This window comes from Panthera uncia (genome assembly GCF_023721935.1).
Source record: "Panthera uncia isolate 11264 chromosome B3 unlocalized genomic scaffold, Puncia_PCG_1.0 HiC_scaffold_1, whole genome shotgun sequence".
Lineage (NCBI taxonomy): Eukaryota > Metazoa > Chordata > Mammalia > Carnivora > Felidae > Panthera > Panthera uncia.
The window spans coordinates 124,076,660-124,090,624 of NW_026057582.1; the positions used below are offsets into that span (position 1 = coordinate 124,076,660).

The 13,965-nt window shown below is 45.1% G+C and overlaps 1 protein-coding gene across 1 annotated transcript in view; it reads left to right on the forward strand.

The window, feature by feature from the left end:
- PCSK6 (proprotein convertase subtilisin/kexin type 6) overlaps positions 1 to 13,965 on the forward strand; it is a gene marked incomplete at its 5' end in the record, with an annotated part of 191,548 nt that overhangs the window by 85,634 nt on the left and 91,949 nt on the right. The window lies entirely within an intron of this gene.

Below are 13,965 nucleotides of genomic sequence, written 5' to 3' on the forward strand. Positions count from 1 at the left end.
TTAGCTGTGTCTCCCATATTTTTTAACTTTTTTTTTCTTAAGTTTATTCATTTATTTTGAGAGAGACAGAGACAGTGTGAGTGGGGGAGGGGCAGAGAAAGAAAGAAAGAGAGAAAGAATCCCAAGCAGGCTCTGCACTGTCAGCGCAGAACCCGAGTGGGGATCAAACTCGCAAAACCATGACATCATGACCTGAGCCAAAATCAAGAATCAGATGCTTAATGGAGGGAGCCACTCAGGTGCCCCTCCCATATGTTGATACATTGTATTTTCAATTTTGTTAAGTTCAGTGTTTTTTTTTTAATTTTTCATTGAGACTTCTTGCACCCATCAATTATTTAGAAGTATTTTGTTTCCAAGTGTTTGGAGATTTTTTTGTTATCTTTCTGTTACTGATTACTAGTTTGATTCCACTGTGGTAGGAGAACACATTCTGTGTTAGTTCCGTTCTTTTGAATTTCATGAGATTTGTTTTATGACACAGGATCTAATTGATTTTGGTATAAGTTTTGTTGGCACTTGTAAAGAATGTGTATTCTCCTGTTGTTGAGTGGAGTGTTTTAAAAACATTGATGAGAACCTTTTTGATGATGGTGTTGATGAATTCATCTATATCCTTACTGATTATATGTTTAGTTGTCCTCTTAATTGTTGTGAGAAGAGTGTTGAAGTCTTCAACTATAACTGGATTTGTATATTTCTCCTTTAGGTTCTATCAGTTTTTGTTCAAACATTTTGCAGCTTATTGTTTGGTGCTTATACATTTTGATTACTACATCTTTTGGTGAATTAGTCCTTTTATCATTATAAAATGTCTGTTTCTGTCTATAATAATTTCCTTTGCTCTATAGTCTGTCTCATATTAATATAGCTAGATTGGTTTTGATTTAAGTTTTGATATTAATGATCTATAATGACATATTTTTTCTATCCTTTACTTTCATCCTACCAGTATTGCTATATTTGTTTTTGTTTTTTTTAACGTTTATTTATTTTTGAGAGAGAGAGAGATAGAGCATGAACGGGGTGGGTCAGGGAGAGAGGGAGGCACAGAATCTGAAACAGGCTCCAGGCTCTGAGCTGTCAGCACAGAGCCCGACGCGGGGCTCGAACCCACAAACTGCGAGATCGTGACCTGAGCTGAAGTCGGACACTTAGCTGACTGAGCCACCCAGGCGCCCCTGTATTGTTATATTTGAAGTGAGTTTCTTGTACACAGCATATATTTGAGCCATGTTTTTTAATCCATCCTGCCAATCTCTGTCTTCTAATTGCCATATTTAGACCATTTATACTTAATGTAATTACTAGTGTGTTAGGACTTAAGTCTGCTATTTTATCTTTTGTTTTCTGTTTGTTCTTTCTGTTTTTAGTTTCTTTTGTTTTCTTGCCTTCATATGGGTAACTTGAATGCTTTTTAGAATCCATTTTGTTTATCTCTAGCCTTTTAAAGTTTATCTTCTTGTATAGCTTTCTTAGTGATTGCTCGTGGTATTACATTATATATACATATCACAGTCTTTGAGTGTTATCATTTTACCAGCTTGAGTGAGGTATGGAAACCTTACCTCTCTTACATCCTATTACCCTCTCCTCTTTGTAATTGTCTGAAATATTTCTCTATATACATCTAGAACCACATCAGACAGTATTATAATTTTTGTTTTATTCACCAAACATAATTTAGAAAACTCAAGAGAAGGAAAGCCTATTGTAGCTGAAGGTTTATGTGTCTTGCCAGACTTGGATAGAGTTTAGTCATTATATCTTCTAGTACTTCTTCAGCCCTTCCCTACTTCTCCTCTCCTTCTGGGACTCCAATGACATGAATGTTAGATCTTTTGTTATAGTTCCAGAAGTCTCTCAGACTCTGTTTACTTTTATTGAGTTTGTTGTTGTTATTTTGTTTTATTTTTTAGTCTGTTTTCTCTTTGTTATCAGACTGGACAATTTCTATTTTCTGTCTTCCAATTCACTCTGTCTTTCTTCTTTCTGTCCACTGCATTCTGTTGTCAAACTCATTCATTTCATTTTTTACTTTATTATATTTTCAATTCTAAAATTTCAACTTTCATATTATTTCATATTGCTGTCTTCTATTTCTTTGCCGAGACTTTCTATATCTTTATTGAGGTTTTATATATTTGTTCATTTGTTTCAAGCATATTTGTAATTGCTCATAGAAATGTTTTCATTATGGCTGCTTTAAAATCTTTATCATATTATTCTGACATTCCCTGTTACCTCAGTGTTGGCATTTATTAATTGTCTTTTATCATTCCGTCTGAGGCGTTGCTAGTTCTTGGTATGATGTATGATTTTCAGTTGAAACCTGTACATATTTGTATTATGTTATGAAGCTCTGGATCTTATTTATTTGCTTGTTTGTTTGTTTGTTTGTTTAATGTTTATTATTTTGAGAGAGAGAGACAGAGTACAAGCAGGGGAGGAGCAGAGAGAGAGGGAAACACAGAATCCGAAGCAGGCTTCAGGCTCTGAGCTGTCAGCAGAGAGTGTGACGTGGGCCTCAAACTCACAGACTGCAAGATCATAACCTGAGCCGAAGTCAGACCCTTAACCAACTGAGCCATCCAGGCGACTCTCTGGATCTTATTTAAACCTTCTGTTTTAGATGGCTTTCTCTGACACTACAAGGTTGCTGAAGGGGGCCCCACTGCTTCATCATTGCCAGATGTAGGTAGACATCCAGGTCCACTCACTTACCCACTGTTGGCATCTGAGAATGGGAGAGCTTCTCCTCAGTGCTGAGCAGGGTGTGAGTTCCAGCTTACCATGTGGTCTCTATTGACACTGCAGGGGTTCACCTCGTTACTGTGGTTGATGATGAAAATTCTGACTCACCACCAGACCTCCTGATATGACTCCAGTGGGGAGGGAGAGACATCTTCTCACTGCCAGGTAGGGTGGAAGGCCAAGCTTCCCCACAAGATCTTTACTGACACTATGGGAATGAGCCCCTTTTTTGGTTGGCAAGGGAAAAGACCCGCTCCTTAATTGCCCTTTTCTGATATCAACTAGGAGGGATGTTGAGGTTCCTCATTACAGCCTTGCAGGGGTAAAGGTCTAGGCTCCCCACTTGGTCTCTGCTGCTGTGGGTAGAGGTAGTACCACAATGTCGTCTGTGGCGTTTGGCTAGAGTAGAGTGGTTCTTGTGTGAAAAGTTTCTCTCGCTGTGTTGCCCTTCCTTGGTGCTTTGGCTAGAGGGAATAGGCTTTGGGGGATTCTTTTTTGGTCTGTTCCCATTGACACTTCCAGGCTGCCAGCATCTCCATTTCCAAGTCCCCAGATATGTGAGACAAAAAGAATCCCAGGGAACTTACCACCATGTTGTTCCTTGGTTCCTGAGATCTCTGGATAGTCTGCCTTCTCTCTACCTTTCAGAGTCTTATGTCTCATTCTTACACAGTGTCCAGAGTTTTGGCTTTTCTTAGGAGGAAGAATGGGGAGAAGTGCTTCTACTCCATGTTCCTGGAAGCAGAAGTCTTCTAGTTGATTTTTTTTCAAAGACGCACTACTTTATTGCATCATTTTAAAGATATTAACAATACTTACTTCGGGAATTTTTTCCCATTTGCTGCATTAACCATTCTGTTTAGCTTTTTCATTTGGGGGTTCTCTTCCTTGAGGTTGGTTTTCCTCCTAATTGCTGATTATTGGTTGTGTGCACTTGTGTTTGTGCTCACAGATCCTTGTCTGCTTGTGGTGTTTGTCAGTCCTGATGGCAGCAGTCTGTCTATGACGTAAGCAGGGGTGGGACCTGCTGCTGGATCATATTACTTCTGGCAGGGTGGTTGGTGGCCTCCCTGTCCCACCTTCTCTGGCCTCAGTGTTGGCATCTGAATAAAGCCTGCTGCTGCTCACTGCTCAGCCTGGAGGAGGTGGAGGCTAACCTGCTTCTTTAGCTCCCCACACTGATGCCTGCTCAGGGACCCCTCCTGTGTTTGCACACCAGGCCTCTGGGTCCCGGGATTTCAAACCCTTCTGAAACTTCCTGCTGGTTAATCCCATCTGCTTGCTGTCTTTCCACAGTTCCTTGAAAGGTCTCATCTTCTGATCTTGTTTTCCAAGGCTTTTACTGATTTTTTTTTCCTTCTCTTTTTCATGTTATCTCTGAGGATTTGGGCCCCAAGGAGAGGTAGACTGATCACTGTTTTCCTGCATGGTCCAATCTCCTTAGTGTTTTTATTGTGATGATAGTAACAGCTCTCTCCACTTGCTGTTGGCATCTCATCCTCAGACCGATCCTGAGTTGGAATTACTACAGCCATTTTCTACCAGGGGAAACCGATAATCAGAGAGGTTACCCACCATGCCCAGGCTCACACAACCACTAGGAGGCAGAGCCAAGATGTGAACTCAGACCCGTTGACTTGAAGCCTGGATTGTCCCTTTGCGGTGGTATCTCTTTAATGCTGGGACATAGCGGGGATGGGGTGAAGACAGCTGCCACCAAGCCCTGTGAGCAGGAACAGAAGCAAAAAAGAAGGTTCCGTGGTGTGCATATGTATTCTTGTCCTTGACTGAATTCATATTCCTTCCAAACATAATTTTGACCTTGTTTCCTTATTCTAGCCTAAAATAGAATAAGCTAGATTTTTCAACCTCCTCTCATGGTGGGAATAACATAGGAGGGTACAGATGGGTCATTCTTGGCCTCTCTTCTCACTTAACCTTTTGTTTTATGCCCATCTCAGCCTATTGATAGTAATGCTATCCTTTGCTATTGGCTAGAAATGCCGGGGGTGGGGGGGGTGTCGCTCACCGGAGCCCCAGGTGAGCCTGACGCAGACATCTCCCCTTTCCAAACCAGTGTTACAACTGGATGGCCCCTTGTGGTTCTTATGATTGCAAAATACCCTTCAGCAAAACCATCAGGAAACAGAAAAATAGAAGTTTATTACCAATGACCTGGAATTGACACAGCACACCTGGGGGCCACATAGCAGGGTTGGAGATACAGAGAGTGAGAGAGAGAGAGAGAGAAAGAGTGCATGCACAGGTGGGATGTATTGGGGCGTCTGCTCTCACTGGGGCTGAGGGTGGGAACCTAGGGCTTCATGGGCTCACTCTATTGGTCAATTTAAAATATGGGCAGGGCACCTGGCTGGCTCAGTCAGTAGAACATGCGACTCTTGATCTTGGGGTTGTGAGTTCGAGCCCCAAGGTGGCCTGCAGACATTACTTAAAAATAAAATGTTTAACAAAATAAATTAATAAAATGTGAGAGCGAGAATTCAAAGTGCTAGGAAAAGACAAGTGGCCCAAATGGTCAGTTATCAAAATCAATTGAGATCTCTAAAACAAAGGCACCTCAGTGGAGGAGGGAAGTGGCCTGGCCCTTTATCTAAGGTGGCTGGCAATGTTTACTCAGGAAAAATAGTCTTTGAAGACGAGGGCTCTTTGAAATGGATGCCTTAAGCAATTAAAGCTTAAGTCAAGCACTTGCATTGAAGGACAACAACAAAAGCCTTCGAGGGCTTTAAAATACACCTTTCTTCACTCTCACTCAGTTAACCTTTAAAAAAAAAAAATTCAGCCCTATGGATAGTTTCCCTTCTTGTTGCTCTGCTCCCCATAATGCTCTGGCCCTTCTGCTTCAGGTTGGCATTGGTGGTGGGCAAACTCTCAGACTTGGCCGTGTCCACCAGTCATCAGCTCAGCAGCCACAGAGGCTCACCTACAAGATGTGCTCCCTGGGACAGAGCCTTCCCTACCATCCTGGGAGGCATCTGAGCCTGGCCACTGCATTAGGGCTTCTTGGCTTCAGGGCTGCTCCCAGCATCCCATGGGGCAGGTGAGTGAAGCCCTTGCCCTTGAACTTTAGGAAGAGCCTAGCTTTTGGTAAGCTTCTCACCTGTCCTGATGCTTAATGCGATTCAGACATTTTCCTGAGGCAGGACAAGTGTTGCCTGGGACACAGCATTTTTTGACCCCAGCGTGCCCTGGTTCTGGATGTGTAGAAACATGACCAGCAGATCCCAAGGCTGCTGGGGTGCGGGCAGCAAGGGAGCAAGGGAGCTGGAGGCTGCCAGGACACCCCCTACCTCGGGGGACCTGGCAGACACTTAGAAACAGAAAATCTCCCCTGCTCAGGCCTCAAGAAGTCCGAGCATCTTTTTAGCCTGTGTTTACTCGGTTTCTGGGAAGGAAAAGTGACACAGCCAACAGCCAAATTTCCGTTGGTGTTTTTGTTCCATATTTTGCTCGGGACTGAATCATGTTTTTCCTTTCATACACATGAAAATGTTAAGTACATAACAGCTAAATTAATCCACACTCATAAATTAGTTAATTATGTTAATTCAGAGTCACAGAACTCTCAAGTCTCATTAGCGTTTCCATTAAACAGTTTAGGCTTGTGAGCATTTTAAGAGGACAGTTGAACCTACAGATTAATCTTCAAAGGCTCCAAGTATATTTTCAACGGCAGTAGGATTTAACGTGCTTTGGAAGTTATGGGGGGGATTTCATGAATGTGCGCAGCTCCTACTTCAGAGCTGAGCTCTCAAGGAGCTGGGGTTCCCCACCTCCCTAACCTTCACCCCACATTCTCATCAAAGGCCCCTGCCTGCTGGGTCTGAATATCCCTAAGTGAAGCAGGATCCCTGGGAAGGAGGAGATGGACAAGAACCGGCCATAGCTGCTTCACCCCTGTCTCTCCTGGGCGGCCATGCCCTCTGCAAGCCACCTTGTTGCAGCCACCCCCAGAAGACAGATAAGACTGGCTCTTGAATGCCCTGGGGTGCACAATCCAGTTCCCAGCTTGCCCTCACAAACACTGGATGAGCTGCTTCTGGGTGTATGTGAGACAGATAGATAGACAGGGAGAGGGCACATTCAAGTCTAAGTGACAAGCTGAGCCTAAGATGGCCTTTGTTCGAGGCCATGTGAGTGTCTTGTTGTTGCCATGTGCTGGTCTCCTTCAGGAGCCAGTTCAGGGCCTGTGCTCGCTGTCACAGGTGCACATCCTGTTCAGGGTCCCTCACTGTCGCCACACGCAGAGCGGATATGTGGGTGCCCCAGCTGGCTTGGAAGCATGCTGTTGTGCCCAGTGTCCCCAGCCGCCGACCCCCCTGACTCTCTGCGGGCCGCTGTGTGAGCCACTGTTGCTCTCTGGCCCCTGATCTCTGGTGGGGAGACCATGAGAGCCAGTCTAGATGTCAAATCTCAAGGTAGCGACTGAGGCTCTTCTGGTTTTTACCATTCTTTGAAAAATCAGCAGAACCTGATTATGAACGAGTGACCTGTTTTAAGCTCTAGTTGTTATTATTTAAGCACGGCGAGGCCAACAGATCAGGAGACAATGGCATCGAACAAAGTTTGTTACTCACAGTTCCCAAGATGAGAGTTCTCCACACGGCGGAGGCCAGGAGGGGAAGCCTCAGAAGCTGGTCTGGAGGCAGAGGGAGCCAGGGAAATAGTGGCTTATAGTGGTTTCTGCAGGAAGAAGTGGGCATGGCAGAGTCAACAGAGTGAGGATGGCTCATTTGAATCATTTCGGTGGGCTCTGGGGCTTAGGGGCTGTCCTTAGTGGTCTGGTACTTGGTCGTGCGGGGATTAGGGCAAATGGAGGGGGGCCCAGAGCACAAGAGGCTGTTGAAAGTGTGGGCTCTGGATTTGATTAATTTGCACATGGAAGACATGCCTCCTGGAAGAGTTCTTTACTATTTTGAGGAATTGGCCAGCCCTGGGGTGTGGATCCCTTCAGGGTCCACAAGGCCCCAAGACGTCAAAGCATCAGAATAACAGAAAATAAAAGGCATGGTTAATGCAGGACCCTACCTAGCATGGGCCTCATCTCATTGACCCCGGGCTCCAGGGTAGGACATGCCCATGAGTTTCCTGGCACACCAGTGGCTACTGCTGCATTTCCACTCTGGAAAGAAATGGCGTGGCTCTATCAGGAGATCAAAAACGGAGTAGGAGACCAAGAGAAACTTGGCGTGAGCGTCAACCACTGGTCTGTAAGAATTTCCTGTGACAATGGTGAATGTAGATGTGTCCCGACAACTTAGCAGACCACAGCTCCCTGGTGTTTGTTGAACAAGGCTGTCATGTATGGCCATATTTAGAGATTTGAGAGCCCTGTTACTGTCTTAGGCAATAAGGAGAGTTGACAGAAACCTTTTCGGTTTGTAACAATTCCAAACAACTTTTGAAACCTCACTTGGCCCAGAATGTCTGCTCATAGAACAGAATGTACTGTGGGTTTATTGGGGGGGGAGGACCCCAAAAACCAATTTTCTGTGGATTTACTAAAATAAACTCAGGATTAATGAACAAAATTTGTTGGGGAGACCTATTTGTCACACTTAGGAAGCTACAATCTAATTTTACTTGCTGCTGTTCATTGCTCTTGCATTGCCATTCACTTGCTGAAGGCAAAATATATTACTTCTCAATAAACAAAAGTGGGCCCAGCTCATCCTGCTCCCCTGCCTTCCTCTAGACATTAACAAGCTGGGCTGATCACTGACTTCTTGCATTGGGGTGTGTGCGTGTGTGTGTGTGTGTGTTCTTCTCCTTGCCCCCTTTTTTTGTTACCATCTTCTTGTCCCCTTCAGAAGCCAAAAGATTTAAAATCTAAATACATTTAGTTGGTGCCTCCTTGCTCACCAGCTGAAATTTATTTTCTGTCAATTATGGAGGCTTGAAGTCCAAGATCAACCTTTTGGCAAGTTTGGTTTCTACTGAGGCCTCTCTCCTTGGCTTGCAGATGGCTGCTTCTCACTGTGTCCTCCTATGGTCACCACTTGGTCTGTGCGTTGCCCATATCTGGATTTCCTCTTCTTTTTTTTTTTTTAAGTTTATTTTTTGAGAGAGAGAGACAGAGAGACAGAGAGAGCATGCACATGGCAGAGAAGAGAGGGAGAGAGAGAATTCCAAGCAGGATCCACACAGTCAATGCAGAGCCTGATGCGGGGCTGGAACTCACAAACCGTGAGATCATGATGTGAGCCAAAATCAAGAGTTGGATGCTTAACCGACTGAGCCACCCAGGTGCCCCCTGAATTTCCTCTTCTTATAAGGGCACCGGGCATAGTGAATTAGGACCAGCCTCATTTTAGCTTAAATACCTCTTTATACCCTGTCTCCAAATCTGGTCACACTGACCTTGCCATGCCTTTTAACATGGAGGTTCTTCAGAAAATTCGGGGGAACTGCTGTGTCTCATGCCACTTCACAGGGTCAACAGCACGTTGCTAGGCCGGTAATTTGGAAAGTCACACTATAAATTCGTAGCAGGGAGAGGGGAGGAAGGACAGGTCACTATGGAAAAAGTGCTGTTGGTTATTTACACTTGACCAAGAGACTTGTACAGTCCTTCATTTCAGCAGGTTCTCCGGGGCATGTAAAATATTATTGGGTCCAGGCAGTTTTATAGGAAAGCACATCTTGTTTAAAGTGAGGCCAGCCTGTGTGATTCGCTCCTGGACACAGCTTCTGTGCACACCAGAACGCATAAGCACCATCTTCCTTCTCTTCAGTGATCCTCCCACAGACCGGTCCTCGGGGTGGACCCGTCAGCACATTCGCCCTGTCACCGTGAGCTCTGAAGCCTGCAACACTGCCGCACCTGTGAGCACGCCCACCGCCTGGAGCTCACTGGCCTTCCACATGATTGGTCCAAATTTTGTTGTTCTTGTTCCAGACAATGTACAGTAAATGGATGAGTCTTTCATTTCCATTAGAGAAACAATTACTGTTTTTCTTCATGTTGGCATTTCCAGAGAACGATTCACATTTAAAGCTAATATTGGAGCTCTGAAAATATTTACCTTTTCTTTGTTGGCAACTTGTCAGCGTGGGGGAAAATAGATGCTTCATTAAAATCTAAATACATTATGCTTCCTTCCTCACACATCTGTCAGTCTTCTTCTGAGATGAAAAGCATCGGGAGAGGTATTGAGAAATCATTCTGGTTGTCTGCTTTTACAGATCTGTGATGTCTTCTGGCATCTCGTTCTTCGTGTTCAAGAGGAGGCACCGAGCACTGAGTAATGCATAGAATTGTTGAATCACCATATTGTATACTGAAATTAATATAATGCTGTATGCTAATTATACTGAAATTTTTAAAAAGTAGGCATTCAGGGGCCTCTGGGTGGCTCATTCGGTTAAGCATCCCAACTCTTGATTTCAGCTCAGGTCATGATCTCCTGGTTTGTGGGATTGAGCCCCACTTGGGATTCTCCCTCTGCCCCTCCCTGTGCTCTCTCTCTTTCTCTCTCTCTCTCTCAAAATAAATACATATTTGTTTAAAGGTAGGCATTCCAACACCTCTAACTTGCATGGAGAAGTCTAGAATAACAGGTTGCATTTCGGCACTAGAACATCAGAATTGATTTTGGCTGCCTGTGTGACTGGCAGGGCCTTCTGCTGCCCTGGAAAGCCTGTTGTGGAACATAAGGATATAAAGAAAAAGCTACCATTTCTCGAACAGCACCAGGCACTATGGCCTCAACACATATTTAACTCTCTCAGCTATTCCGCCAGGTAAATATTGTGGAAGACAAGGGCTCAGAGAGGTTGAGATCCTGGTCTGAGGTTAGACAGAGCTGGGATCCCACCCCAGGACTCTCTGACCCCTGTTCTCTTTCCCCCACTGTGAGCTGCTCTTTAATCTTGCCAGAGGCCACACCGTTGCCACAGCACACTGCCAACATCCTGTACTACTGGTTATGGCCCCTCTCTTTGGGCTGATGGCTAAGTAAGCACCTGGGCCGAGTGTCTCTGACAGAGGGAAGCCCTGAGCACAGAGACCAGTGACTGAAGAAAGATAACCTTTCAGATCACCCTGACTCATCGTGTCCACCCAGAAATCAGAAAGAAAGAAAGTACACTGAGCTGATGTAAAAAGTGGATCTGCCCCACCCATAAAAGGGAGAAAGGAACCCTGCAATAGATCCCAATGAACTCACATAAATTTGGCTTCCGTTATAACTCCCTTGATCCTCAAAGGGAAGTCGTTCTTACTCCTTTGAAATTAAGTATCTCTGTCTAGCAAAAGATACCATAAATAAAGTGAGAAGACAAGGCTTCAACTGAAAGAAGATAGTGGTAATGTGTCTAACCAATGAAGGATTAATTCCCAGTACAAGCAAAAGGAAGCAATATGTTATTTAAGCATGCATACAATTGTGTTAAAACACTAGTTTTTAAAAGGCAATGAGGACGCCTAGGTGGCTCAGTCCGTTAAGCATCCGACTTCAGCTCAGGTCATGATCTGGCAGTTCATGAGTTCAAGCCCTGTATCAGGCTCTGTGCTGAGAGCTCAGAGCCTAGAGCCTACTTTGGATTCTCTTTCTCCCTCTCTCTCTGCCTCTCCCCTGCTCATGCTCTGTCTCTCTCTCTTTCCCAAAAATAAACATTAAAACCATATAATAAGCATCCCTTTATTTGAAAAAAAAAAAAAGGTTATGAAAAGACAGTCCAAAATTCTGAGTAATTTCCTCTGTGAGGGGCAGGGCATAGGTAGAGACCCCAGTGGGTCATGTTTATATTTACATTGAATGGATGGAGGGCTTGTGAATGTCAGTTTCCTTAGGCTTTACCACTAACATGTATGTAACTTATGATCCTTCATACATTATCAAATAGCATATGTTTTTAAAACAAAGGTAAAAAACTGGGGCACCTGGGTGGCTCAGTCGGTTAAGCGTCTGACTTCATCTCAGGTCATGATCTCACAGTTGGTGAGCCCATGTCGGGCTCTGCGCTGACAGCTCAGCGCCTGGAGCCTGCTTCGGAATCTATGTCTCTTTGGATCTCTGCGTCTCTGTCCAGGCACCCCTCTTTTTTAGCTTTTATGGCACCTTTGTAGATATGATAACTTTCATCAATGCAATCTATAGGAAATGGAGGCTCAGTGACATGGGGTAATTCCCAGAGTCACTAGTTGGTGGTCACGGCAGGACTGTCACCCATGGCATGCCCCACCTCCCTCCTGCCCGTCCCATGGCACACTGTCCGTAGAGAGCTCTGCTCCATGGGCCACTCCTCGGGAGCGGTGACAGAAGTCCACATCTACTGGCCATGTGGTGCCATCTTAGTGTGTGAACAGTGGTGGCTTCCTGGCCCATCCTAAGCCAGGCAGCTGAGGTCCTGTCTGCATCAGCTGGGGCCACCATAACAAAATTCCAGACTGGGAGCTTACAAAACAGACAATTACTTCTCACAGTTCTGGAGGCTGGAAGTCCAAGGTCATGGTGCTTGTTCATTCTGCTCCCCTGTGAGGGCCCACTTGGTGGTTCACAGATGGCTAACTTCTCTGTGTCCTCATGTGGTAGAGAGAGACAGAAGAAGCAAGCTGTCTGCTGACTCTTTTTATAAGGGCACTAAGCCCATCTTGGGGGCCCCACCCTCATGACCTCATCCAAAGCTAATTACCTCCTAAAACTCCTGTCTTTACCACACGGGGTGGGGTGGGGCTTCATCGTGTGAATGTGGGGGAACACAAACATTCAGTCCATAACAGGTAGTAAAGAGAGGAAGGGAAATAGATAGCGAGCCAGAAGATAGAACAGACAGGGTTGAAGTTAGAATTTATTTCTGCTTCTCATTTTTAAGGTCTTTCCACCATAAAGACATGGTTCTTCTGATGACTCCAGCACCACCCTCTGTCACTGCCTGTGCCGTAACACTCTCAAATGGCTCTTGGCCCTGTCACTGAACTCCTGATGTCTCCCAGACCTCAGTCTCACTGTTGTTTTGCTATAAATTTCTCTGACATTGATTTTGAGTACGATTTCCAGGCTTCTGGAGTAAGCGGTTCCAGTTTGCTTTGTGTCCCACGTAAGCACAGGGCCAAGATAGTGTGCTATGGTGGCCCTCCCTCCTCCTATCAGCACAACTGTCCTACTCGGCTTCCCAGGGACCCTGCACGGTGCCTCTTACCTTTTCTGTCTCAACTCACAACCAGAATTGTTAGGACAGGCCTGAAGGAGAACACTTCAGGGCAACCTGAACCTTCAAAAACCAGGCAGGACAAGTTGATAGGGTGGAAGAATTTGCTGCATTTAAATCATCTTCACATTCTCTGTAGGTAGGAAGTTTCTCACCCTGACAAATCATAAAGTACTGTTAGTTGTTCGTCTACGATCCCTGTGTTACTGGGTGAGAGATTAGGTATCATTCGAAATTTATGTGTTAGGGATCTCTGCCTCTCAACTATCCATCAAAAGGGACAGCAAGGCATCTCCACAATTCCAGTTAAAATGGGTGGGACAGGAAGGTTTAATCCACATCCCACATCTGTCCCTGAGCCCCTGGGGAGGGTGTCCCCTCAAAGAGTCTCTTTCTTGTGGTTCTTCCTGCCTGAGCCCTGTACCATTTCTTTTCATCCTGGGGAAAAGTCACTGTTCTGTCTTTTAAAGTCATTTGTATTCCGCGTTTCTATTTTTGGCATATGTGCTCTCTTGTCGACGCAGATTCTGGGATATTGCATGAGTAGATCCAGCCCAGTCTGGGGGAGGTGGGGGCCTCTCTGCTCAGTGAGGCAAACCTCGGGGAAAGTGCCGCCTGGGCTGGGGTGCACGGGAGGGTAAGCTGCGGCCATTAACAATCGAGTCTTAGAAGAGTCTTTAATGGCACAGGGAAATGTTCTGTATGAGGTTCTGTGGTAAAAAAAGAACTTGGAGAGAAAGTGCATGCTGTGGCCAAAGAAAAATACTGGAAGAAAATAACCAAAATATTATCACTAGTTATTTCTCTATTTTCCAAACTTTCTGCAAAGAGCATATGTGATGCTTATAATCAGAAAAAGTCCTCTTTCCTGTTATGTCTTAAATAGCTCAAGATTTAAAATTCGTTGGCATGGCCACCACACACATGGAGCTGGGCCTGGTGGAGGAGGGGTTTCTGGGGACCTCTGAGAGGAGTGGCTGTGGTCCCCAAGGAGTCACCTAAGAGCGCTGATCCGGGGTGAGAGGGCACAGGTTTTCT